The 8,562-nt window shown below is 49.3% G+C and overlaps 1 long non-coding RNA gene across 1 annotated transcript; it reads right to left on the bottom strand.

The window, feature by feature from the left end:
- Positions 1-2,054: 2,054 nt before the first annotated feature.
- Positions 2,055-4,126, bottom strand: LOC136305078 (uncharacterized). Its single transcript, XR_010725005.1, has 9 exons — positions 4,057-4,126; positions 3,937-3,978; positions 3,792-3,836; positions 3,656-3,697; positions 3,512-3,560; positions 3,380-3,421; positions 3,155-3,289; positions 2,968-3,047; positions 2,055-2,890 (listed from the first exon to the last, which is right to left on the bottom strand). It is a non-coding gene; the product is annotated as an uncharacterized lncRNA (long non-coding RNA).
- Between the last annotated feature and the right edge of the window lie 4,436 nt (positions 4,127-8,562).

Here is an 8,562-nt window from a genome sequence, read left to right as displayed (position 1 = left end):
CTTGACAGCTCCACACATCTTGGGTCAATCTACAGATCCCACCTAGAAGCCAATGCACCCTGCATTTCAAATTTGTCCTATTACCCCTACACCCAGCTGTGCGGCAGGGCAGAGCAGCTCCGGGCCAAATACACACCCACACCCGTGACACAAGACGCAACAAACAAAGGGACGCGACAGGGAAAGAAAACTCTCGATGAGAGGAATGACCCTGAGGACCGAGAGAACTCGGGAGCAGATGACCGAGGTAAGCTGAAAGGAGAGCTGACCGGGCTCAGAGAAACCTGCAGGAAAAAAGATGCTAAGGGGATGACTTATCCCAAGAACCGCAAAGATGAACACTCGAGAATGCTCCGGTCACACTCTGCTACCTAGCTATGCATTCTTACAAGTCCTAATCCACCGGAATGGATGCTGGTGGTGCTCGGCTGTCAGTACAGCTCAGAACAAGACCTGGAAAGACATTGGACTGGATGCTTCTGAAGAGAGATACGATGCCCATGCCTGCCCGAGCTCCCGAGTCGATGGTCCGAGGGCATCGGCACCTGGCCGAGGAACTGAGAGTCCAGAGAGGCTAAGAGGGATGCCAGGGTTTTTGGTAGGCCCCTTGAAGGGCTAAGGCAAAAGACATGAAACAAAGAGTGCGCAACAAACGAGGGACACGACAAGCACCGGGACTGCTCTGCCCTGCACACCTCAGTGGAGAGATCAAAAGGGAGACTTTCCCTGTAGGAAGCCTAAGGGGCCGCTTCCTGGACAACCCCAGCTCCAAACCCAACTCAAAAACCACTCCCGGTTGAAAGCCGACCCGGCCCCCCACTTTCGTCCCCTCCGTGGCTCGGAGCCCTCCACTTATCTCTCAGACATCTGGAGATGCAGAGTCCAGGCAGGTGAAAAGGAAGGCTGGCTCTCCCTCAGGGAAATTCCTGCTAACACCAGGCTGCTCACTCTTAATCAGCTGCAATAAAGAAAAGCAAACATCACTGTGTGATCTTAGCAGCACAGCACCCAAACCCCAACAATTCTGCTACTCACCATCTCTTGAGAACGCCCAGGCCCTCAAGCCCGCTGCCTCGGCCGTGCTTGGAGAGTCATGCCATCGTCCTGGGGTAGGCCTGGATTAAGAACACACAGGGGATTTGACAGTGCTGAAACTTGACAGGACCCTCTCTCCTCCCTGCCTCCCCAACTCCTCAGCTGTTATCAAAGCCTACCTGGAAAGCAGCTTCAAACAGAGAAATTGAGGCTTGATCACACAGTCCTGTAATGCTTCTGAAGGGCTCCCAAAAAAAGGTGCCCAAGTTCATGATCTCATGGCAGAGGGTACTTCAGCAGAAGAAGAGTGGACCACCTAAAACACAATAATAGAAGCTTAGAGGTGCACCAGAAATTGAGACCTGAGCGATTACAGCCACTTCCATCCACCAGTCAATGCTCACCTAGGCAGCTGGTCCTGGACTGCCAAGATCCCGCTTTACCTCCTAAAAATAAAAACAAAAAACAAGGCTGTAACATACTCACAATGTACACCTCCCCAGCAAAACCAAACCGGGACTGACTTAAACTCACACCCACCTGGCCGCTGCCAGCCTGAGCCACGACAACCTCACAAGCAGACCACCTGAAATAAAACAAAAATCAACAGTGGATGGTTAGACTTGAGCCAGAAATTCAGACGGGAGCAATAACAACTGCTTCTGTCCACCGGTCGATGCTCACCTGGCGCACTTCACCTGGACTGCCAATATCCTGCATAAGCTCCTAAAAACAAAGACAAAGGTCAGGGCTGTATCAGAGCCACCATTTACACCTCCCCTGCAAAGACCGACAGGGACTGACCTTCTCGGGGGAACCGATGAATCCCACAGGGGCTGCTCTGCCACAGGGTTATTCCATCTGCATCTGAAAGAAAGTTAGGACAAGAGTCAAAGGGCTGCAGGATAACTTGACAGCTCCACACATCTTGGGTCAATCTACAGATCCCACCTAGAAGCCAATGCACCCTGCATTTCAAATTTGACCTATTACCCCTACACCCAGCTGTGCGGCAGGGCAGAGCAGCTCCGGGCCAAATACACACCCACACCCGTGACACAAGACGCAACAAACAAAGGGACGCGACAGGGAAAGAAAACTCTCGATGAGAGGAATGACCCTGAGGACCGAGAGAACTCGGGAGCAGATGACCGAGGTAAGCTGAAAGGAGAGCTGACCGGGCTCAGAGAAACCTGCAGGAAAAAAGATGCTAAGGGGATGACTTATCCCAAGAACCGCAAAGATGAACACTCGAGAATGCTCCGGTCACACTCTGCTACCTAGCTATGCATTCTTACAAGTCCTAATCCACCGGAATGGATGCTGGTGGTGCTCGGCTGTCAGTACAGCTCAGAACAAGACCTGGAAAGACATTGGACTGGATGCTTCTGAAGAGAGATACGATGCCCATGCCTGCCCGAGCTCCCGAGTCGATGGTCCGAGGGCATCGGCACCTGGCCGAGGAACTGAGAGTCCAGAGAGGCTAAGAGGGATGCCAGGGTTTTTGGTAGGCCCCTTGAAGGGCTAAGGCAAAAGACATGAAACAAAGAGTGCGCAACAAACGAGGGACACGACAAGCACCGGGACTGCTCTGCCCTGCACACCTCAGTGGAGAGATCAAAAGGGAGACTTTCCCTGTAGGAAGCCTAAGGGGCCGCTTCTAGGATGGCCCCGTCTCCAAACCCCCGCCCGGTGGAAAGCCGACCCGGCCCCCCGCTTTCATCCCCTCCGTGGCTCGGAGCCCTCCACTTATCTCTCAGACATCTGGAGATGCAGAATCCTGGCAGGTGAAAAGGAAGGCCGCCTCTCCCTCAGGGAAATTCCTGCTAACACCAGGTTGCTCTCTCTTAGTCAGCTGCAATAAAGAAAAGCAAACATCACTGTGTGGTCTTAGCACCGCATCGCCCAAAACCGAACAATTCTGCTACCCACCGCCTCTTGAGAACGCCCGGGTGCTCGGGCCCGCTGCCTCGGCCGTGCTTGGAGGGTGATGGCATCGTCAGGGGGTAGGTCTGGATTAAGAGCAGACAAGGGATTTGACATTGCTGATACTTGAGAGGACGCTCGCTCCTCCTCTCCTCCCTGCCTCCCCGACTCCTCGGCCGTTATCAAAGACTACCTGGAAAGCAGCTTCAAACGGAGAAATCGAGGCTTGATCACACAGTCCTGTAATGCTTCTGAAGGGCTCCAAAGAGAGGGACCCGGTCCATCACCTCATTGGAGAAGGGACTTCAGCATAATGACAGCAGACTGCCTAAAACAGACAAAAATACAACCTTAGAGTTGCACCAGATATTGAGACCTGAGTGATAACAGCTGCTTCCATCCACCGGACAATGCTCACCTGGGCCGCTTCACCTGGACTGCCAATATCCCTCTTTACCTCCTAAAAAAAAAGACAAAAAACAACGCTGTAACACAGTCATCATTTACACTGCCCCGGCAAAGGCAAACTGGGACTGACTTAAGCACATACCCTCTTGGCTGCTGGTATCCACGACCGGGACATTTCACAAGCGGGCCACCTAAAAATAAGAAAACAAACAGCAGATATTAGATTTTCACCAGAAACTGAGACCTGAGCAACAGCAACCGGTTCTGTCCGCAGATCAATGCTCACCTTGCACGCTTCACCTTCACCGCCAACATCCTGCTTTACCTCCTAAAAATAGAGACAAAGAAACAGGCAGTAACAAGGGCACCAATTACACTGCCCCTGCAAAGACAAACTGCAACTGACGTAAGCTGACACCTACCTGGCCGCTGGAATCCACAAACAGGACATCTCAAAACCAGACCACCTGAAAAAAAAAAAAAAACCCAACAGTGGATGGTGAGAGTTGCACCAGAAATTGACACCGGAGAAATAACAACTGCTTCTGTTCACCGGTCCATGCTCACCTTGCCCGCTTCTTCTGGACTGCCAATATCCTGCATTAGCTCCTAAAAACAAAGACAAAGGTCAGGGCTGTAACAGAGCCACCATTTACCCCTCCCCTGCAAAGACCGACTCGGACTGACCTTCTCGGGAGAACCGACTCCACCGATAGGGGCTGCTCTGCCACAGGTTTAATCAGTCTGCATCTGAAAGAAAGTTAGGACAAAAGTCAAAGGGCTGCAGGATAACTTGACAGCTCCACACATCTTGGTCAGTCTACAGATCGCACCTAGAAGCCAATGCACCCTGCACTTCAAATTTGTCCTATTACCCCTACACCCAGCTGTGCTACAGGGCAGGGCAGAGCAGCGCTGGGCCAAATACACACCCACACCCGTGACACAAGACGCAACAAACAAAGGGACGCGACAGGGAAAGAAAAAATCTCGAAGAGAGGAATGACCCTGAGGACCGAGAGAACTCGGGAGGAGATGATCGAGGTAAGCTGAAACGAGAGCTGACCGGGCTCAGAGAAACCTGCAGGAAAAAAGATGCTAAGGGGATGACTTATCCCAAGAACCGCAAAGATGGACGCTCGAGAATGCTCCGGTCAGAATCCTCTCCCTAGCTTTGCATCCTTACAAGTCCTAATCCACCGGAATGGATCGTGGTGGTGCTTGGCTGTCAGTACAGCTCAGAACAAGACCTGAAAAGACAGTAAACTGGATGCTTCTGAAAATAAATACGATTCCCATGCTGGCCTGAGCTCCCAAGTCGATGGTTTGATGGTATCGGCGCCTGGCCGAGGAACTGAGGGACCGGAGATGCTAAAAATGATGCCGGGATTTTGATGGCCCCTTGAAAAGCCACAGAAAATGACATGAAATACAAGACACTCAAAAGACACAGAGTGCACAACAGACAACTGACAGGACATGCACCGGGACTGGACTGCCCTGCACCACAGCATTGGGATCAAAATTAAGGCTTCCCCTTGACAGCTAACGGGATCACTGAGTGGGGCTGGACGACGCTGCGCGCCGGACCGCACGATGCGGACGGGAACCGTTCTGCCTTGCGTGCCCCGTAGTTGCTATTGAAGTATAGCCGTTCCCTTCGGCTGTCCTAAGTGGCCCCTTAAGGGACACCCCTGTCCCCTCTGGTAGCTGTTAAACCGGACCCATAAATTTCTGACACCCCTGTCGTCCTATCTCGAGGCCGTGGCCCCTGACTTATCTTTGAGATGACCGGTAAGGTGAATCCACGTTGGACTGGAAATAAGTCTGTCTCAGAAGGCCCTCCGATCGCCGATTAGCCTCTTAGCTATGAAAAAGAAAAATGAAAATCAATGCACGAATTTAGCGGCACGTGCGCCGAATCCCGAGGGGGCGGCCGCTCGCCCTCGCCTAAGCGTGCCCGGGTCCTCGAGTCTGTGGCTTCGTCCCGCATCTAAGCCTAGGGCTGTTACAATGTCCGGTACCTGAGTTAGCAGGGGGCAAAACTGTAGGGCAGGTCTGTGAGCAAAACTTAGGTGCTCACATTTACGTATCTTAGGTGCTCTTCTGTGCTATAAGACAGATAAATGCAGCTGCTATTACTTGCAAAAAAGCCTTGGGGGAGGCCCTCAAATGCAGTTCATTCCTCATTTTGCTGCCTTCAAAACCTGCTAACTCTCAACCGGGTACCCTGAACGTAGTCCTCGCCTTACCGATCGGAAGCCTGGATCTCGGTCGTTGCCTCTGACATGTACAGTGGCCCTTTTGAGGTGACAAATCTTCTGAAAGAATCTGGAAGATCGTGCTGGATGTGACCTATAACTTCAGGAGTACTGCTCCTCCTAAAAGAAAATGAGAACAAACCCAGAAATTACAAAAGCGCCTTTCCTCCCCTGAAGGTGCAAACAAAACCCCTGAACTTAAATACTCCCTGTATTTGATAGCATCTTCTTTGTAGTGTCCTCAAAGCTCCTGTTATTTGTAGGTACCCAAAAACACCTAACAAAAATAAGCTGATAGAGCCTCTTCGCTGAAATGAGAGAAGAGCTCTTACCCTGGCTGATTCCCAGGAGGGAATGAAGCCCCTTGGCAAAAGCTGGGGTTAATATACCCCTGATTGGGCCCGCCCCTCGTTCCCAGAATGCCCGGGAAAAGGGAGGAGGCAACTCCCACGGGGTATAAAAGCTCTCGAAGGAGCTGCAGCTGTTTGGCTCCTCTGACTCAAATGCAAGGTAAGTACAGGGCTCGACAGAGAAAAAAACTCCTCGGGGTAATAATGCTATTTTTCTGTTTTGGCTGTAATGACTTCAGGCTACAGGGCAAAAATAAAACTTAGTGTTTTAGTAACATAGCAAGATAGTAATTTGGGTAATTTGCTGTTGACGGGGGTAATTATTCCTGGGTGACTGCAATTAGTATTCCACGAGTGACTAAGTAGGATGACAAAGAACAGTAAGATTATGAATGCTGTAAGGCTCATTAGCACCTCTAAGTAAGGATATTCATGTATTAATTACAAAGGAAAACAAAATAAACTCCCAGGTGGTGTTAAGCTTATATATACGCCTGGGTTGCTCCCATCTGAGATAGGTGTTACCGGGGTACCCGTTCGAGTGCAACTGAAGTCCAATTTTAAATCCTTAAAATGCTGAAAAAGGCACGGGTTCCTTCAACTTAAAATTAGCATATGGGCAGTTACCTCTGCTTAAACTGTGACGTGGAAAATAAATGGCTTGTGCCCCTTAACTTAATCTCCTAAAATTTTTGGAAAAGAGGAGTTTCCTTCAGTTTAAGTCTCTCCAGGGAGGAGAAAAAAGGGGAGTTTTCCCTAAAATTCAAGCCCTTAAAAAGCAGAGACAGCTAGGCCCCTCTGAACTAGCACCTCCCCGCCGGGGTGTGCCCAGGAAACCCTCTGAAGACAGGGGGCATTGTGGGATGAGGTCGAGAAAGATCCCGCAGATTGTTCGTTCCCCTGCGTGACCCTTCGTCTGCTCTGAAACGCTGGGGTGCTAGGCTTCCGTTCTGTGGAAGAGAACTGTTCTTCTTGTGGCCGGTGGCCGAGATGGAAGTTCTATCCCCAGAATTCCCTATGTCCTAAGTTTGTAAGTATTTAGGAAATTCTTCCCAGACTGTAAGCAATTACCAGAAATATTTACTTAGGAATCCTTACTGAATTGTGTTTCTGTTGAGGTCTTCTATGTATCCCTTAAGGAGCCAAGGGGGTGGCCAGGTGACTGATGTCTAATCCTGACCGGCCCGGAGCAAACCGGAGTCCTGCTGCCGGTGGCTGGTCCGCCCTAAATTACAGTAACATATTAATGTAATTTATAAGAACTCCCTTTGCCTATTAAACAAATTTTCCAGGATGATCCAGGGAAGAGATCTGCTCCATCCTTAGTTTGGGAAATGCCAGTTCTCAGATCCATCTAGGCAGAAAACTACTAAAAGTATTTGCTTGTTTTTTACTACATCTAGCTGTATGATGAAAATAGATGAATGGTCATTAGGTAAAAACTTTTCAGAGGGCAAAATATTTCACACAGATCCCATTTTGACAGTATGGCAGTTTTGGGGATTAGGAATCCCATCCATAGAAGACATCAAAGAAATGATACTTTGCAACTTGATATTTAGAAATTGTCTTAGAGATGTTATAACTTAATATTCTAACATTATGAAATAGAATGGTTTTGGCATGTTGAAACTGGGTGATTCTGGTATTCCGGAACCCATCCCGTATTTTGCAATGGAGACTTTGAAACGTACATGTTTAATACTTTGAAACCTGGTGAACACCTATATGAAATCCAGGCAGAGTAATGTTTCTGAATCTAGATGGAGAGAGATGAGGGTTGTAGCAATGTTGCAAGCAGATTGACGGACATCTTATAAAAACGACATGTAACTGCTTTCAAATTAGGGGAGTTACTTTTTTCAATCTAGGGCAGGCAGGATTTTTAGGGTCAGAGGAGAAGTCTCCCTGCAAAAATTACAGATAGAAGAATATTTCACCCAAACCCAATAAACCAAAACTAGGATTCAGGGAGGGTACATACTACCAGTGGACTATAAAAACAGACATCAGGACCCTAAGGGGGTGACTTAACTTTCCCACAAAAGGAACGTCCAGTCAGGTCTAAGGCCTTCTACATGGAACTAGACTTCTAGAAAATAGAATTCTGAATGCATCAGCATTGCACCAAGACCCATGCTACTAGAAGCAGAATGCCAGACTGGCCGTGGAGTGCCAAACACCTCCTAAAAACTGAAATCAGGAATGTGATAGGGTGAGTCCAGCTTGCCACACAAAAGGGCCACTGATGTTGAACAGAGCGCTATGCCCAGGAGTGGACTTATGCCATCTACAAATCTAAACATAGCTACACTTCTCCCAGAGCCAAGGTGCCAGAAGCTGGAACCCTAACTGTCCTTCGAGTGCCAAATGTCTCCTACAACCGAACATTACGAACCTCTAGGAGTGAGTTTCTGTTCCATCAGAAGAGAACCACCGTTCCTGCACAGAACTCTCTGCCACGGAGTGGGCTGCCAAATGATAAAATTAACTTCAGCACAGGACATCTGCCAGATCCAAACTGCCAGAAGCTGGAACCCTTACTGTCCTTGGAGTGCCAAATCTATCCTATGAACTGACAT

This window comes from Chamaea fasciata, unplaced genomic scaffold, assembly GCF_029207755.1.
Source record: "Chamaea fasciata isolate MVZ Bird 193981 ecotype frontalis unplaced genomic scaffold, bChaFas1.0.hap1 SCAF_266, whole genome shotgun sequence".
In the NCBI taxonomy this organism is placed as follows: domain Eukaryota; kingdom Metazoa; phylum Chordata; class Aves; order Passeriformes; family Sylviidae; genus Chamaea; species Chamaea fasciata.
This window is presented reverse-complemented; position numbering and strand designations above follow the sequence as displayed.